At 33.0% G+C, this 20,723-nt stretch overlaps 2 pseudogenes; one reads left to right on the forward strand and one right to left on the reverse strand.

The window, feature by feature from the left end:
• Window positions 1-2,438: 2,438 nt before the first annotated feature.
• On the forward strand, window positions 2,439-5,594 carry LOC125199459 (annotated as a pseudogene).
• Window positions 5,595-6,015: 421 nt separating this feature from the next.
• LOC125199465 lies at window positions 6,016-8,974 on the reverse strand (annotated as a pseudogene).
• Between the last annotated feature and the right edge of the window lie 11,749 nt (window positions 8,975-20,723).

Genomic DNA, 20,723 nt, shown 5'->3' on the forward strand with positions numbered 1-20,723 from the left:
TGACTGCGTGCCACATGACATATCACATTTTTTAATAAAAATGGGAATTTATTTTTATGTATTTTTTTTACTTTTAGAATCAAATTTATTTATATGTATTTAATAGTAGTAAGTTATTTATTTATGATTTTTTAACTATGAATTTTTTCTTAAAGTAATGCACTTTTAGTCATGTACTACTATTTTTTTGAAATTTAAAATGTGTATTATTCATTGTATTCAAATATTTTTAATTATATATTATTTGAATTTTAAATTACTCCTTATTTGATGAAATATTAATTTTTTATTTTATATTTATAAATTTTAATTTGAATATAACAAGAAAAATTAAAATAAAAATATACTTGAATAGTATACTATAATTTTCTTATATGTTTTTTTACTGTTTTTCTTTAAATTAAAGATCAACAAAGGTTCTCTATCTTACCGTGATAACTTAAACCCCGACCCATTTCGGTTAAAAACGTTTAAAAGCACCCATAATGATCCGCCTCTAACCCGCCTTGTAGCAATTTATAGTCCACCATGCCAACATTCTATAGTCCTACCTATTCATCTGCACCTGCAGGCCATGATGTAGCAAAACATCATTCTCAAGTCGTGAAATCATTCTCATTTATGATTGGATGATAGTGACAAGCTTGATCATACGAAAGCGCTTTCTCGTTTGCAACCGCCATAGGAATAAGAGTAGTCATTCATTCATTCATTCATTCATTCTCAGATTTTAATTAAGCACTTTCACAACTATGATGCTACCTATGTTTCATAGGTTTAGTGAGATTTGCAGAATGATTTTGGTAACTTATTTTCTTCATAGACAGTTAAAAGTTGGAAGAAATCTAGTAATGTAATTATTTGCAGAAAGATTGTCACGCCATAGCATTCTCGTGATTTTGGAAGAATTTTGGTATCGTGTTGGAATATATGAAATGTATATTTATATACATACAATGAATACCAGTAAAATAAATCTAGGCATGCAAATCCCAGTGCAAATTGTTTGTTTTATGTTACTCTAATTTTAGTAGCAGTATCTCGTTATGAACAAATGGGTAATAAAAATGATTGCAATTCTCGACAGTATATTTTGTTTATCATTGCATGTAGCATGTGACATACAAAGAAATAAACATGGTAGGACGCAACTTCAAACCAAAGGATTGCAAATGTTTATATTCCTATAATATCATCACAGTTAGACAGACAAAAAGAATTCATGTATTGAAAATACATGAGATAAACTTACGTTTACGATGATGAAGAAAATATTTCAAGGGAGGAAACTTTGTGAGAGAAGGATAAGCAGAAGGAGGATAAGGATAATGAGAAGGAGAAGGAGAAGGAGCAAAGAAGGATAAGGATATACAGATTGATAAGGATAAGGAAGGGGAAAAGGAGGAGGAGCAGAAGAGGGAGAAGCAGCAGTAGAAGCAGGAGAAGCAGGAGAAGCAGAAGTATAAGCAGGAGAAGAAGGAGGATCAGAAGCAAAAGGAGAAGGAGAAGAATGAAAGGAAGAAAGAGAAGGAGAGGGAGAAGAATGATAAGGAGAAGAAGAAGGAGAATGATTAGGAGAAAGAGGAGGAGAAGTAGGAGAAGAAGAAGGAGTAGGAGAAGGAAATGAAGAGGGAGAAGTAGCAGAATGAGGAGGAGAAGAAGGTACAGAAGGGGAAAAAGAATGGGAAGGAGGAGGAGAAGAAGGTAAATGACAAGGAGAAGGAGGAGAAAAATTAGAAGCTGAAGAGAGTGGGATCTGAATTCAGACTCCATATATGATTTCTTTTGTGTACCATTTTCAATAAAATTTACAGTTTGAAGAAAAACAGTGAATCAAAACTTAAAGCAAATTTCTTGCCACTTTTATGTTAGTTAGACTGTTAGGCAGCCAACTAAATAACTACCCCTTTGTCTGTGGTTACTCTTCCTGCAGTGCTAACTAATTCTATCCCCAGAATTTCACGTGACAAACACACCCAAATCACTCTCCAATTATAATCCCTTTCCCAGATAAGGACTCACACTGAGAGAGAGAGGGAGCTAAAAGGTAGTAATCATTTTTGTTTCTATTTTTTCCTAGGGTTTTTTTCTGTGTTCACAAATGGCGATTTTGTCAATCAACTTTTAAATCGATTTGCGGCTTAGTTTGCATCTGTTTCTTCGATTTTTTATTTCAATTATTACTGGCAATCAAGTCAAATCATCACCAAGATTCCGTTTTTATTTTATTTTTGCTCAATTCTTTGAGTAAGATATCTTTGATGCGCTTCATTTCTTCTTTCTCTTTGATCTTTTCATACTTCTCTAGAATTAAGTTCAATTACGTGTAGCATTGGTATATTTTCCCCAGAAGAATAGACGAATGCATAGATTCACTTTGTTGTAAAACTGTAAAATCTGAAAATATGTGTTTTCTTGCACTGCAGAGGCCTTTTATTGATAAACTTGCAGCTTTATGGCTTCAATGACGATCAACTCAGTGAATTTTGGGACTGCTAAAGGTGTGAAATTTGAGTATGTAGGGCTGAAAGTGCATCAGAATGTCACTTGTGTAAAGCCTCACTGGTCAAATTTGCACCAAGGACCCTCACAGTGAATGCTGCTGAGGCTCACGGTGACGGGCCGGTTAAGAAGATGGGAAAGAGCGATGAGGAGTGTGAGGCCGCTGTCGTTGCAGGAATGTTCCAGAAGCCCCCTGTACCCCAAACCATCTGCACCGGCCGGACCCCTCTCGCACCCCCTTGTAGGTTTGCTCGTTTTATGAACCCCGATTGGGCATGCGTTCTAGGATTGATATCAGGGCTTCTCTAGATGTGTATGCTTATTTTGATCATAAGGAGTATTGAATTGAATTGATTGTGTTATAATTATGTTTAACTGCTATAGTTCTCAAATATCCGGTTCAAATTAATCTTACCCAAATTTTGTAAGGCATGTTTTGTTTCGTTTGGGGAAAACGCTCCACAAGCTTTGATGAATCTGGTTGTGCTCGTGTACTGATAGTGCTATGGGTTGATCTTCATATTGTTTGTAACAGCCGCTTAGTAAAAGACCAAGGAGGAATCGCAGATCACCGGGACTGAGGGCTGCATTCCAAGAAACTAGCATAAGCCCTGCAAACCTGGTTTATCCACTTTTCATTCATGAAGGTGAATTGGAATGTCTGCTTTATGCACCAGAACATTTCTTCTACGTGTTGATGTTGCTCAAAAAACGATCTCATAGCATTATACCCTGCAGGAGAAGAAGACACTCCGATTGGAGCAATGCCTGGATGTTATAGGCTTGGATGGGGACATGGACTTGTGGAAGAGGTTGTTCTTTCTAGTAGATATTATCCCTTTATACGATTTACTTGATGATATGTTGGTTATGGTGACTGCAACGATTTTTCGTCTCAAAGATACTGTTTTAATTGTCTTAACCTATGTTGGTTTCCTACATAACACTTGTCTGAATTTTGCACGTCTTGCTTAGGTTGGTAAGGCTCGAGATGTTGGTGTTAACAGCATCGTGCTATTCCCAAAAGTTCCGACATGCTTTGAAGGTTCTCATTTATTCGAAATGTTTTCCCATTTTTACTAGCATAGCATGAGTCCTTATCTAGATCTCTTGAGTTGTGGGGAAGTATTAATTTCAACTGATTCTTTTCTAGACTTCCACAGGCAAAGAAGCTTATAATGACAACGGGCTGGTACCAAGAACTATAAGACTTCTTAAAGACAAGTATCCTGATCTTGTATGTTAGTTATTTTGGTAGTATAATGGTTTGTTTTTGTCCTATCTCATATTTTGTGGATTTGATGATCGTTAATCTGTATCCTCGTAGGTTATATACACTGACGTTGCTTTAGATCCGTATTCCTCCGATGGCCATGATGGCATTGTTAGGGAAGATGGTAAGATCTGCTTCCTTAAGTGTGCTGGGACACTAATATTATCTAAATTCACTAAAAAATTGCTAAATGTCACCTTTTCATATTCTGATTATTTGACTCAATTGAAACAAAACTGCTGGTCTTGTGCCTTTCTTCATACTTCATGCATTTTATCTTAGACATGAATGTCCTTTTATTTATGAGGATTTTGTGGGCTCGCGATTGAAACAAAACGCTCGGCTTGTGTGAGTTGTGTGTCTCGCATGGCATATTTGGTTGAGATAACACTTGAAAGGTAACTTGTGATTTGTGATCTGTGTAGGAGTTATCATGAATGATGAAACTGTACATCAGCTCTGTAAACAGGCTGTTTCTCAGGTAACACAACGAATCCGACACAGCATACAGTTTTGCAAGAATTTATGTTACTGTCACTTGGTTTTGAGGTTTAATTGATTTATTACCTTGTGAACGTCGCTTGTAGGCCAGAGCAGGAGCAGATGTTGTGAGCCCCAGTGATATGATGGATGGTCTGATCGGGCTATTCGAGCTGCTCTGGATGCTGAGGGATTTCAGCATCGCTCCATTATGTCTTACACAGCCAAGTATTTTTCTTGCATCAATCATATTTTCTTGCTTAACAAAGTTACCAATACTATGCCTGCTGCTTTTAAGAATTGGCATGCGCGCGCAACACACATAAGCTGATGTATTTGAATCATGAAGAGCTGGTATATCACTATTTCTAATTCAAGATTTCTAGTTCACACTTTCTATACACTGTTCTTTCAGGTATGCTAGTTCATTTTACGCCCATTCCGAGAAGCTTTAGACTCAAACCGAGTTCGAGACAAAAGACGGCGTGGCTTACTCTATCTTAATCTCGAGTTTCCACACTGGCAGACTTTATAGTAACATGAACTTGTAAAACAGGTACCAAATGAATCCAGCTAACTATAGAGAAGCCCTTATCGAAAACCCATGAGGACGAGGCTGAAGGGGCTGATATCCTTCTGGTTAGTATGACTATGAGCATAGATTTAACGCTGACTTAGATCATCTGAACGCTTGGTGACGATATTTCCATTGCTAATAGGTCAAGCCGGGTCTACCTTACCTCGACATTATACGCCTTCTGAGGGATAACTCTTCTTTGCCCGTTGCTGCATACCAGGTAACTCATTCAAAATCGAAAATCAAAACCTTTCGAATACCTATTAGGCAGTCATCGTGCAAACATTTCGAATTACATGCACGGATCATTGCCACATTTCAAGAAAATGGCAATTGGTAGGTAGGTTTGTGATTTTTCTTTGATGCGCGCTGATCATCCGTAGATGCAATAGGAGATCTTGCAGTTGAGGATCCACCTTTGTAAATTGAGTGACACACATCGTTCTTGCTGTATACTACTAGGTGTCGGGCTTAATACTCGATGATCAAGGCTGGTGGGGTTCTGAAAATGATAGACGAGGAGAGGGTGATGATGAGTTTGATGTGTCTTCGACGAGCAGGCGCTGACATCATCTCCACATATTTTGCTTTGCAAGCCGCTAGATGCATGTGCGGGGAGAAGAGGTGAGATGTAACTCAACTCTCATGTGTTGTGTGTAGAATTTTGTCAGAATTGATTCTTCAACTATGCATCTTGCAGCTTTTATTGTTATGTAACCTTCTTAAATTCATTTTATTTTTTGTTCATTATTTATATGCCTATCTACCCTGTGTTTCCTATGTCGGGATATTAGCAAATGCTTGCACTGCTTCCGTTTATCACTCCGTAGGTGTTGGATTATTGATGCTAACTTGATTTGTTTATTTTTATTAAGCTGATACATTTGGTTAACAAAAACAGATAATTGGACAGGAAATATTATAGAGTATAAGCCAACAGCATTTCACTTAGAATCAATGTATAAGAAGATACATGATTATAATGAGGCATAATATAGCTAGAGAAATGGTGGCTCTACATGAAGAGAGAAAAGAATGAATAAATACTCTTAACTCTCCTCCTCCTGCTCCTATGAACACAGCCACCCTTCTTAGGATGGGGGAGAGAGATAATACTCTAATGCTTCCATTTACGTGTTTCCTAATTTAACCAAAATTTAGATATGGACATCATCACCATTGCTCACAACGAACCCCGTTTACTTGGCGCGTCAGCTAGATATCTCTCAGCAATCGCAGCATGAGTCGCTGCACCCACAGCAAAAGTGCGCTTCGCGATCATGAAATGAGGGGAGTGCGCGAGTGCACGGAGCCAGTGTCTCGTCTTGATGCCTATGTAGAAGAAGGCCGCGGGGACCACCTCCGAGTAGAAGGAGAAGTCCTCGGCTCCCATGACGGGCTCCACGACTTCGAAGTTCGCGGGTCCCCCTAGGTCGGTGCTGACCCTCTTCACATGCTCATACATCAGGTCTTGTTCACCATGGGAGGGTAGATCGAGTCTGAGTCCTTGAAGAAGTCGACAGTTGCTGAGCACTTGTAGACCTTAGCTTGGGCTACTATCACCTGTTGTGAGATGATTCAAGGTTAAAAACATGGGTCATTCATGGCTGCCCTATTGCACAAATAGTTAAAGACTGCTCGGATGAATTGTCACAGACCTCTTCTATTCGTTTTACAAGCCGCTGGAAGCTTGCGGTGGAGAATGCCCTCAAGGTGCCACCAAACGCTATGCTCGTTGGCAAGATTAGGATCGTCTCTGCTGTCCACAAAAGTAACAGAGACAACCTGGAGTATATAAACAGTACCGAACACGATTAGTTTTTGCACATCTGTTAGAACTAGTGATACAACTTGATTCTTTAGGAAGAAATGGCAGTGTAGATACTGAATTTGTAACCTACCTGAGAATCCAAAGGATTTGATTCGGGGATACAATGCCCTGTAAACTGATCACTGCGGCTGAGGCGGCTAAGACAAGGTCACTGAGTGATGGGAATTCCCACCAGTGATCTGCTGGCCAGTTATAATAGCCTTAAAGAAACCACAACCAGCTAGTAAAGGACCGGATCTTGACCCGATGACAGATGTTTGGAGAAGGTGCGATACATGCATCGCGAAGATGGCTTCAACATCTTCAAGAGCTCCTCTTCAATCATTCTTTTTGCTCCATTCCCAGCTTCCTCTGCTGGCTGAAAGAGAAGAATCACTGTCCCCTGCCATAAGCATAATATTGGCAAGAGTTAAAAATAAGTACAGTCACCTCATCACAAGAACTCAAATACTTCCATTAATACATTTGACATTATCCGATGACCCCATGATTCTAACAGCAATTTAATTCTCTTCATATATGAATGCATTTCCATGTAAGACCTTTAATGACAGAAGAACCGACAGGAAATGATAAAAATGCAATAATCAGTAGGTGGATACCCTTTGGCAATGGCCTTTGGAAAATTCACCTCATATGGAAGGGTACAAAATAGGTGAGGCAAGGTCCCTGTCTCGAACAAAATCGATTCTTACTGATGTGCACACTGATCAGTAAGAAAATGAAAGATCAATCGAAAATTAGTGGCGCACATTACAACCACATATCTTAGTGGCTATTTAAATTGTTCACGTCGCTTCAATTTACCTCAACTCTTATCACAATTATGCTCAACCTGAGATCCAGAACTAGCTAAGACTTTTGATGTTATCTTTTTAATTTATTTTTCAAAGAGTCACACTCTAGCTTAGGAAGGAATCTTGAATACAGATCACTTGCTCCTCTTTCAGACTATAGTTACCAATTCCCTTGCCACCCACTACCATCACCAACATAACATGATGAGACACATGAAAGAGAAACCCAAAACTTTTGGGATGATTATGATGTAAATGGTCCCGGTGCAAGTAGTTGGCAGTCACTGTCTAGAATTTACCCCAAAGACATGGATTATTTTCCCGCTCATGCTAGTACTAGACGAGTATCCTGTACATCTCATTCTGTTCCGATCATACAAGTCTGTTAACCTGATGTGGCCTTTCTGAAGAAATACATAAATCTCGGGGCATGATATTTTTTTTGGGAGACATGATAATTTTGGGATAACTGTACTAGGGGAATTAAAAAATCCCTTTTGATTTTTTCCCTATCAAAAACTTTTTGGTGACACATGATCCAGGGAAAATTTTCCCTTATCAAAATGCTTTAAATTTGTTAGTTGAAAAGTCTCAACGAAATTTCAAATTTCGCTGCATTTGATGCCAAGCCTAGTTACTCCACTAACAAAGCATCAAAATACTCTGTTAGAAGAAGATGTCTGTAAAGTGTTATTCCCCATCAAAAAGATAAAATTAATTAGTAAGAGACCCCTAACTTAGTCATGTACAGAAAAAAAGCCAGCAACCACATGTCAACAGATTCCCTAGTAAGATCAGAGTCTTGATTTTTTTAATCACAAAAAAAGCATTTATATAAGAGAAATTAATTTGGCTTATTCTGTCCGCAACTTGCACGATTATTATTCAAACATAATTCGACACCATCATTTTGATTAGCTTAAAGACCATTCAGGTGGCTGAACTGACCTTCAAGGATTCCCCCCCGAGCCTTGAGGATCCTAGCTGCCCCATGAGCATCGCCACGTGAGCATCGTGGCTACAGGGTGCTTTTTAAACCCGCTTTTTGCTTTTGTGCTCCCATTTCAACGGCCCCGTCAAGAACAATAAAGCCATATTTGAAAAACAGAGGATTTTCCACAGGTTTATTGGGCAAAAATTGGGGACCATATTCCTAAACATTGGTGGAAGTCAATTAGGGGAAACCCCCAACAACGTACAAATTAATCTTCCTTTTTTTTCTCCCAATTTAAAGGTCCCCCTTTCCACAGAATCAAAAAACGGAAAACAAAAAGAAAGACGAACATGGAAGGTTTACTAAAAGGGGGTTTAAAAAAATTAGGGGTTTAAAAAAAATAGAACCTGGATCGGCAGAGCATCCATATCGGCTCTGAGGGCGACGAACGGCGCCTCTCCGGTTCCGATCATTTTGATCCCCGTTTTAGCCCAATGGGAAAACGGTAGCCGACATCCAGACCGTCCAATTCGCGGGGGAGAGGCGGCTGGTCTCGTGCTCCCTCGGGCCGGGGCCCCATTCTCGGGAAACGCGCGGCGCACGGATTTTATCCACTTCACGAAATCCGATCCCCCGCGATCCCCCGTGATCTCGTCGGCGGCCGATTTTTTGCCACCTGCGCCGCTGGGGGAGTGGTTTTTTAGCTTCAGCGGCGGATACCTCAGCGAATTGAGCGGGCCCATTCGAAGTAGGAGAGGATATCGTGATCGGTCGACCTTTTCCCGCCGCTTCCGGCGGCGGCGCGGTGGTGATCATGCAGGAGAAGGCGGGCGCGGCGACCGCGAGCGAGAGGATCGGCGATTTGTGGAGATGCGTGTTCATTGCTAGTGTAGAAGTAGCAGTAGTATTACTACAGTTGAGTGTATTTTGAGAGAGAGAGAGGTCTGTTAATGGAGTTTTTCTGTTTTTAGAGAGAGAGAGTAGGAGAAATGGTGTAGAAAAGGAATTAAGGAAGGTATTGGTAGAATAAGAACACGTGGGAAAAAGGACTCAGTATTGAAAGGCACAAATAGATATATGTCACGTGGGGGAAATGGTGAGTTGATTAATCAAGTACGTTCATACTACCACTGCGGTGGAGCCCGCCATTATCCCATACCCAAGTGAAGAATTATTCTTACCATTTTTGGTTGCAACTCCAAATAAGATTTTTATCTAATTTTAAATTCAAATTTGTCACATTTTCTATACACATTACATTATTGCCAAATTTCATCGCTATGCCTGTCAAATTTTGATGCTAATGAAATAAATGCCATTTCTATTTATGTAGTATGATGTTTCATACAATAAATATAGTTACGTTTTAAGATGTAGAATTTGATTTTGAGGTAGATATGTATGCAACACTTAAATATCACTTTGATTGTGAACTTATTGTTGTTGCGTGTAAATATGTGGCTCTTGCTCTCAGGGATCTGATACAAGCTATGCATTTATATTGTAGTGGAAAATTGCTTTTGTGGATATGAATTGTGTTGTGCATCCTTTTAAACCTCACAATATTTTGTGCTTGTCCATTTACATAAAAGGTAGCTATTATTTTTGGGACGTTTTACCCAAAATGCTCATAGTTTAGGTAAATAGTACAATTTATTATCGTTTCATTTTTGGGATAAAATGTCCAAAAAAATTATGACGGTCGAAACATCGACTTGTCAACTGAGATTACATGTTGATTATCTAAATTACACATTAATTATCCAAAACTACACATGACTACTCAATCGACGTGTAATTTACATTTGTCGCGTCGATATTCCGAAGTCATGCATTTTTTGTAGAATAATATCCTCCGTCCCCGATAGGAGTCACACTTTTCTGACCGCGGGTTTTAAAAATGTAAAGAAAAGTTAATTAAAAAAATTAATGGAACGTGGAACTCACTTTTTGTATTGATTTTATAATAAAAAATGTAGTAAAGTGAGTTAGTGAAATGATACTTACTTACCATTTATAGTAAAAATTAAATGTGACTCTTAATTGGGGACGGACCAAAATGGAAAAGTGTGACTCTTAATCGGGACGGGGGGAGTATTTTTCAAAAAAAAAAAAAGAAGAAATGATGGTTAATTACCTAAATGGTACTCCTACATTTTGTTTTTGAAAAATGAAAACTTTTAAAATGACACATATTTTAATGCATAATTGGTAAAATAAGATGGATAGAAAGAAAAAATAACTAAAGTGTGTTAGTGGATAATCAATATCCACCCCATTAGAGAGAAAAATATTTCCTAAAATTGAAAGTAGAAAAAGTTTCTATTTTTAGGATGAAGTAAAAAGAAATAGTTTCTATTTTTAAAGGATAAATTTTTTAAGACATTTTCGGATAAACATCTAAAAGACTAAAACAATGTGACAAAATTGACCATTTATTCTTATATTTTAATAGTGTAATACGAATATAACATCAATTGATAAGTATATTAAATCAAATAAATTTTCGCTTTTGAAGAGATTTGTATCTAGGTACGTATTAATGCGAAATGATATACTACATATCTTATATGAGCTTCTTATGTGATAATGTGAGCATCACTCTCGTTTGACGCATGTTTGGTGTTGTTCATTTTGATTTACATATTTAGTTTGATTCTAATACATTAAAAAATATTGTTGAAATTTTTAATTTCACAAAAATCATCAAAATCAAAGTTCGATTTATTCATTTTCTCTATATTTCAAATAAATTAATAAAATAACAAATCAAGCTTTGATTTTTATGAATTTTGTGAAATTAAATATTTGAATAACATTTTTAATGTATCAAAATCAAACTAAATATATAAAGAAACAAACAACGTTAAATACGTCAAACGAGAGTGATGCTCATATTATAGAACTCACATAAAAATTAAGATATCCGCATATCATTTCTCTTGTATTAATCCTATAAAAAGATATCTTGCTCTATATCTTTGTCGTTGATGGTTTTTGGCCCTACTAGTCCAAAACAAATTCTTCACAATTAGGTTATATTTAAACTATAAAGTATCAGTGATAAAATGTAACGTAAATATTATCAAGCTCTAAACTAGATCTAAGCGTTAAAAAGTCAACAAATGACAAAATATGTCAACACAATTTCAACACAACATCAACCGTTGCATTGTGTTGACATTTTTTATTGTATTATTTTATCAGTCGTTGCGTTATCTAATTCAGGATTATAGTTTAGAATTTGATCAATATTTACATTACGCATTAATCACATTCCTAAAGTATTATGTACGAAATAATACAGTATTTTTCTTCGATTCGAAATTATAAACAAAAAATTTACGGTGCAAATAAAAGTTCAGTATTTTATACAAAGATTTTAAGTTACCACATATTGACGTTTAAAAAATAGTATAGTAAAATTCATTTGGTTTTGACATTAGCTTTGTAGGTGTGAATTAAATGGAGTCCATAGTCAATTTCTTATTCTAATTTGTGGGCCGTATATTAAACGGTACTAGTACTAATAAACACAAAATAGATTGGAGTATTTAAGTCAATATGTACTAAGTACTTATAAATTCATCTTTTTGGATAGTATTTTGACATATCCCACATGCTAACATAATTACATTTACTAGTGGGTCAGATTCAAAATTCTAATCCAAAACGTGTGGAATTCAAATTTACAATCTCTTCAATTATTAGATTATTATCAATATTTACCATTGCATATTAATTACCGTGCATATGAATGTTGATATGGGTTTTGCTTTTTAGATAATTAAGTTTCATTTGAACAAACATAAATTTAATAGTTCAACTTTTAATGTATTTTTCTAAATTTTTTTAGTATCTATTTAATATAAAGATATTGGTCCATAAAATCACAAACTTTAGCTTAATTTTGGTATTTTCCAAAATCTTTAAAGTAGTCTTTAGTCACAAACTTTACATTTTCTTTGTTATTTCTCACGCAGTCAATCACCATATCCGACTAATTTACTTGCATTTTTTTGTCCTATTTGGCACTACCAAATCAACGTGGTTTCTCGTAGCTTTTTATCCTATTTGTCAGAACTTACAAAGTGTTCTAAAATATCATAAATGTTTCACGTTGCCACACAAAATAAGTTTTTCACGAATATAACTTAGATTCAATTGAGAAATAACACACATAATATAAATTTGTGATATTTCGACTAATTTAAAATTGATTAGAAATATCAAATTTGGCCAAAATTTATAATTTTTTGAATATCAATATCCCCTAACTAAAGGACAAAGAACCATTATTTTCTAATTTAAGTAAGCTTAGATCGATCAACTTGCGTTTAGCAGGGTAATTATATACATCTGTCCTTTCCTTTGTTATTTCCTAGCTATTTTGAGTCTGTTTTGCTCTTTACCTATTTCTTTGAAAATACTGTATAAATTTTATTACAGATAGAAATAAAATATTCTTTGTTAATCATCAACCCCTGTTAAAATTGTTGAAAGAAGGATGCACAGAGAGAAATCAAATATTCTTAGTTAATCATCAACTCGAAACATTAATTTATTATCGTTCTCTTCTTTTTCATTTTTCACTCTCATTTTCTATCTAGCCCTTAATGATTTACGATTGGAATACTTGATCGTGCTTCTTCACTTTTCTTCTCTCTTATTTCATTCATTACCATGAGAAATTCAATCTCGGAAAATTTCCTTAATATCTAAGTTAATTAGTTTAAATATTACTCTAGTACTATCATTTAAGCATATGCGATTTTCATCATTTATTCCAATTAAATATATTTAAATCCACTTTGTGTTGATATGTATTGTGCATTTATTTGCAGTATAAACAAAGGAGCCCAATCCTCCACGTATAGTATATTTATTCCATAAATCAATTGTGTGGATATTTTACTATTCTTTCTGGTATTGATTGCCTTTCCAGTTTATTCTAAAATGACAAAATATTGTCAGACAGTATGAATCGTGAAGTTTCTAATTGGAAATTTATACATCCACAATTTACTAAATACTAGTAGTACTTATTTTTATGAGTCATTTATGGAGTGCATGTAACTGTGCAACAGTGCAAGAGCTGTAAAAAAAAGATCGATATACCTATCGGTTCAATTTTTTTAATAAAAATACTGTTCTAATAGATTGTGTTATTAATTATATCGATTCGAGTGGAAATAGAAAACTATCTTTATTTTATACTATAACCCTTTGTACAAAATCTAGCAAAATTGGTGATGGCGAGCAATTCACCGAAAACAAAATTTAGTAAAAACTAGTAAGTACTTACTAGTAATATTAGTAGTAGTGATATTTTTGGTATTTTCGTTTTAAGCGTGATTTCATGATAGTGAGACTGAGAATGAAGCTTTTATTAGTAGTGGGCAGTGGCCATCCTGATTATTCTTTGTATTTCTACATATTTAAATTTTATGCATTGCTATCACAGTAGATCTTTAGATTTGAGAGAGTAATAGACAAAAACTTTCCTTTTTGAGGCATGTCATTTAATTATAACAAGACAACTTTTTGACACCATTTTTAGTAAAATAATAAAATAAGCAAAAATGACCTTATCTCAAAATTGAAAATTTGTGGTTGAGAAACCAAAATTCTACGATTTCTATAGTTGTAGAGATAATGCAATGGTACATGCATGCATAAACTGATGGAGTATGTAGCTTGAATACATATTGATACGTACAAATAGCAAAATTCCGACAAAGCACGTGGGTTGCTTTTAGCTGTCAACCGCCAAAATAAGAAGTTCATACTATTTCTGGTCCTCTATTATTAAATTTTGAATATTTCTTTCCTCAAATCAATACCTTTATCATAAAACATTATAAAGTCTATAATTGAGTTAGTAGTACTACTATTTTTTATATTAAAACTAAAAAAATTAGTAAGTTAAATGAATAGAAAATGAAATACAGATAAATAGAATTATAAATTAGTGAAAGGAATAAAATAAACGATTGAAAGGAAAAATAAAGTATCCTATAAAATAAAATAAAAAGCAAAGTTGTATAGAAAATAAAATAAATGATTGAAGGAAAAAATAAAATACACTATGTAACTGAAAAAATAGTTAAGTACGATGGAATAAAGTTTTTATTGTTTCCATTTCTCAGTTGTTGGTCGAGATATATTAAGAGTAAAGGCAAATGTGTCTAACTTAGTAGTTTTATCATTTGGTCTAACATTATCATTTTGATTATTTGGTCCCTCGCAAATAAACTCGGACCTGAATCGGTCCTCACTTAAAAGAACGTCAAAAAATAGACGGTGATTGCAATTTGACTATATTAAATTACTAATGGTAATTAATTATACCTAATTATAATTCTTAATTCCTATTAAATTACAAATTATTCATTTCATTTTGCAACTGATACTTATCTTTTTTCCAATTTTGCTAATAGGAAAAGAATTATAATTAGGTATAATTAATTACCATTAGCAATTTAATATAGTCAAATTGCGTATCGTCTATTTTTTGACGTTCATAAGTGAGGACCGATTCGAGTTGAGTTTATTTGTGAGGACCAAATAATCAAAAAGATAATGTAAGACTAAATTGATAAAAGCTTATATGTTAGGACAGCATTTGGCCTTTACTCGTATATTAATTACGAATGATTTGCAATTTTCTAGTTCTTGTCAGGTGCTCCTTCGTTTGACATTGAACTCTAGCTTTCTAATTGGAATGACTTCGAGTAGTTTCTTACGTATAAAAGATGGAGTAAATAATAAAGTAAATAAGATTCAATGTGTTATGTTTTTGTTATAATTATAATTTGACTATAAATAAAAGAACACGAACCACGTGAATGGAGGGAATACTATAAGGTTACGTTTGGTTGAGACGAAAATAAAGTTGATAAGAAAAATAATTCACGAAAATGAATCAGGAATATGATTCCTAATAACTTTACTTTTTTGTGTATGAAAAATATCTATATTTTAAATTTTTATATTTAATTTAAACACCAAACTAAAAGTGTACTTATATATTTTTTTATTTATAAAACAAAATAATGTAAAATTATTAGTTATAAATAGTACTCCTTCCGTCTCGTTAGGAGTCACTCTTTGACGGCGGGGTTTTAAGAAATGTAAAGAAAAGTTGATTGAAAAAGTTAGTGGAATATGTGCCTCATTTTTTATATTAGTTTTATAATAAAATATGAGTGAATTGAGTTAGTGGAACGTGAGACCTACTTACTATTTATGGTAAAAATGAAGTGTGACTCTTAATTGAGATGACGAAATGGAAAAATGTGACTCTTAATGTGGGACGGAGGGAGTAATAATTATTTTATTATATGTATTATTACGATGAATAGTTTAAATATGAATTATTCATCAAAATATATAATAATATAATTGTAATTATAGTTATATGGAGTATTATACTCATTTATTATAATAATAAATATAATAATAATAATTATTATTATTATATTTACTGATATTATAATTGAATTAATTTTTTAATTTAAAATTTCACTTTGATTTTATTGATTAATTTATAAAATATAAAAATTATTATTTATCATACTATTTATATATAATTATGTTTTAATTATTTAATAAATTATTAATTACTATTATGAAATATTATAAAGTATAGTTATAATTATGATAATTGTAATCATAGTTATTTATTATACTGAAATTAAGTATGATTTATAATTTTAAATTATTTTTAAAAAAATTATAATTAATAATAATAATAATAGTAACAAAATTATACTCCATATTGCATGAAATATGTAAGAATCCTAAGGGAAAAGAATACTTAAAAAAGTTAGGATTCGAATCCTGGAAAATTTCTACTTTCCTGTTTGGGATTCTTCCATGTTTGATTAAAATCAAACAAACACGAGTATTTAAAAGTTAAGGAATCGGATTCTTTCCAAACAAAATTCTAACCAAACATGACCTAAGTATTGAGTGAGTGGGAAAATTTACTTATTAGTATTATTCTTAGTCACAGTACGTAAAAAGAATTGAGAACTATAAGTTTGGTAATTAAATTCGGAAATATAATGCTTATCCGATGAATAAATTTTCCATATATAGAGAGCTTCTTCGACAATGAGAGAATTATTTCTCTTTTTTCCCAATTTATTTTATTTTGTATCCTGCTTTTCTTAATTATTAACCTTAAGTTAACCTCCACGGTGTTTTGTTGACTATGAAATCAATTGATATTTAAATTATACCACTGAGAAAATAATCTAATTTTCAAATCTTACTAGACTTGCTAGAATGATTAATTAATATCCATTTTTAATATTTTATTTTTGTGATTTTCTTTATATTTCGTGTACTTCATTTACATTTTCGATATTTGATGATGAAGAACAACTCGGTTCGTCGAGTGCTTCAGAGTTATATTTGGCATGGGTGAGTATGATTCAGTTGCAACTCTATCGTCAATTTTTTGGGTTGTTTTTTTTTTTTTTTTTAAATTAAGAATTCTGGTTAAGTGGTTATGGGTGTATTGTGTCTCTATCGTCAATTTTTGGCCTGTGGCTATAAATTTAAGCAAATATTGATATCTCAAGATTTCTGGAGTGTCACGAGGCATTGTCACTGTATATGGTAAGTTGGTCTCAATCGTCTCTTTGCGTAATAAATACAGTATGTGCTATCACCCTCTACCCTCTAAATAAAATATATATATAAAAAATATTCTTTCACGAAGCAATAAAAGACCACATGGCCATATTTCTCTAAATGAAAGTGATTGCTCACCCAAAGAATCGATGATATTTTTCTTGGTTGGGAACTTCTTTTGTATGAAAAAAATATAAATCTCCTTTTTTTTTATATCGTGGTCCTTGAAAAATATTCAAAATAGTTACATTTTCTTAATTTCAAATCTGACGTAAAAGTTCAAAAAGAAACAATTACTTTGGCACTAGCACTATTTGAATAGAGGTTTAGTGTTGGAGTTCTCCTCCTCATTAGGGAGAAATGTCCAACAATATGAGAGATTAGAAGATTGGTACTTGTTTGTTGATGGTGGGCACTTGTTTCTAGCTGTTTTGCCCTTAACAAGCTGTCATTTGTGGTTGTGTTTTTGTTTCTATTGGTGATGTTGGGCTATTGCCTTTTTTGGTTTTGAATGTCGAATATTTTTCTGCTTGTAATTTTCTTTTAACTTTGAGCATCTTTTTGTGAATATAAAAAATGAGAGAATCATAGTACACAGAACGTTAATGACTGTGTATATAAAGGATGACACGAATTTTAATACCTAATTAGTAAAATAATAGGAGAGAGAGAAAAATAGTTGAAATAGTGTGGTGGAGGGTGGAGCCCATAAATGATAAAGTAAACGAGAAGGAAAAGATGTTTCAAAATGAATATGGATTATTTTTATGAGACAAATGAAAAGGGAAATTGAGCCTAGTTCTATGTAGGGTGTCGAACGGGTAGGGTATTGGTTACCCGCACACCTGACCTGATATCCGACGGTATCGGTATCCGCATATCTGACGTAACGGCAACGGGTCGATCGTATACCGATACCCGCTCGGATACCGATAATCCTAAAATTACCCGATTTTAATTTAGTATTTGTAATTTTTTATTTTTAAATCATCCCGTTCATTGACTCGGATTCAATATATAATTATTTTGTCTTTTTTCCTCTATTAAAAATAAAGTATGTTTTTAAGCATAAAGATACCAATAATATTATACTATACATAAGCATATATATTTAATTACTAATATATACAGTAGCATATGCTTACACACATGCATTATATATACAGTAGCACATATATATTTATTAATAGCATATGTATTCTATAACTAATACTATATACTAGTATATAGCATATGCATTATGTGTAAAGTAGCAAATGCTACACTGCATTATATATATATAGAGCATATCATATGGAGTACTACTAATTAAATTGTGAACGTTTAATGTCTAATGCTTTCTGAAGTCTTTTATGTTTTTTTAGGAGGCATCAAAATACTAACACGGATAACGATCAACAAGTTGAGGATAATCAAATAATAAAAAAAGATTTACAAAAATATAATAACAATAATAATAAATTCGGTCGGTACCCTGGTCGGTGCGGATACCGAATCGAGTATCGGTAATACTCGACATAATGCGGGACGGTATCGGGACAACAATTTTGGCCAAAATCGGGTGCGAGTACTCGACTGTCGAGCGGGTACCAGCAGGTATCCGTTCGACACCCTAGTTCTATGAGATGTCGATGGAGGAAGTATTACTATATTTATCAATTTAAAACGACAAAGTTTGATTATACTTATAATTTTTTTTTTTAAAAAAAGAAGTGCTGAATTTTAAAATATTAGTAATATTCATGCCAAAATGAGTCCAACCTTAAATTACCAAAGCCTGCGTCCGTTCATTCTTTTTAATACTAGTATTTGATAAAATAGCAATTAATAATTCTCGTGTTGAAAATAACACATCATACTATTCATGCCTATAGTTTTTGGATCAATACTAATATCTAATAAAAATTTATAAGAGCATTCACGACACATCCTAAGTTCCTAACATCCGTCACTTAGAGCATCTTCAATTATTTACACTAAACTCAAACCATTTTATTATAAATGTCACATCAAATATGATTTTACATTTTTACTCAAGCATTTACACTAACTCAAACTTAAAAGAACATTCTCTATATTATGTCTCTTTTACTCATAAAATTTGGAAAAACTTTAAGTTTTAGTTTAGTGTAAACCTAAAGATAAGTATTTTTTCTTTAAAAATAAAAAATGGGATTGGTTTTTTTGGACTATTAAAGCTAATTACGTATCCCATTATCGGAATATCACTTTTTATTTCATTACTCACATAGAAAACAGCATTTAATTATATGTCATAACTATCATTCCTTCTCTTACGGAGTACTACTATTAATGAGTTTCACTGTTAACTCTTTATTCATTTCTTGTTTATTTCATTTATTATATATAGTAATTAAGTTAATTTTTTAATTTTAATTATTAAATAAAATTTATTAAAATTTTGTAGTTACATAATTGAAATTCTAAAGTAACAGTACTTTATTGAAAGCCAAAAAATACAAAACCGAAATTCTAAAATTACACATTATTGAAATCCAAAAAATATATAGTGAAAATATACAATACGAAATTCAATCAAAATTAAATTGATTTTAACTAAAGAATAATGGAAATTTTTTAGTTAATATCCTAATTAAATCCTACAACTATTTTAAAAACAAAGAATAAAAAAAGATAAAAAATACATACTCTACATAAGAAAAAAAGAAAAATTGTTAAGAAATTAATCAGCACAAATATATACTATTATAATACGTAAAAGATTATAATGTAACTACTCTTTACTTCTTAGCAGTTCGCCCGTTCTTCATAGGTTCCCATAATATTGTGTGTGTCATGCATGCATGACTAATGTGGTGACCAATTTCTACCATTTTGTATTAATTCCAAAATGATAAGTATGCCATTTAAAGTAAGATGGAGGGAGTAACTACCATTCTCTTTTTTAGTATTAATTTTTGCAAAGGGACAATTTTTATCCAGAAAGAAAAATTAAGGTTTAAGGATATATAAATTCAAGTATAAGGGTTAATGACACGTGTTCCTTTTTAGACGTTCCGATGAGATATTCTTTTTTATAGCAAAAAAATAACACTAAATCTTTTTCTTTATCATCACTCCTACTTTCTGGATAAGCCTTAATAAAAGAGTTTCAACTACCACGTGTTGTAACAAAACATGCATTTAAGAATGATAACTACTTGAATTTAGTACACGACATTCATTTTCTTGTACATGGTCATGCCTCCTGTGACTGATCAATCAACTCGAAATGTTTAATCAATGTCTTGCAACAGTATCTATATGGCTTATCTGTTTAGACTTTGAAGTTTGACCTATTTCAAAAATAAATGCAAATAATTCATCAAGTGTGAGCTAATATAGTTTGTAAATAAGGAGTATTTTAGTAGTAATTTCAATTTAATCACTGTATTATATTATATCACGACAACAAACTCTAAGGACATCATTCAACTCACTATATTATATCACGAATAAAAGCCTAAGGACATCGAGATAACAAAGTGCTCAATATATTTTATCACAGTAATTTATCGAAAGTTTTACACTATGTGAGCGTGAAAGCACTATGCATAGTATTTAAGTGACATTCTATGAATGTCATACGCGTGATTTTAATTTTCTGTGATAATATAAATCGGATTTCACAATTCTAAACAGATTGAAACACTCTTGAAATTCAC

This window comes from Salvia hispanica, unplaced genomic scaffold, assembly GCF_023119035.1.
Source record: "Salvia hispanica cultivar TCC Black 2014 unplaced genomic scaffold, UniMelb_Shisp_WGS_1.0 HiC_scaffold_513, whole genome shotgun sequence".
In the NCBI taxonomy this organism is placed as follows: Eukaryota; Viridiplantae; Streptophyta; class Magnoliopsida; order Lamiales; family Lamiaceae; genus Salvia; species Salvia hispanica.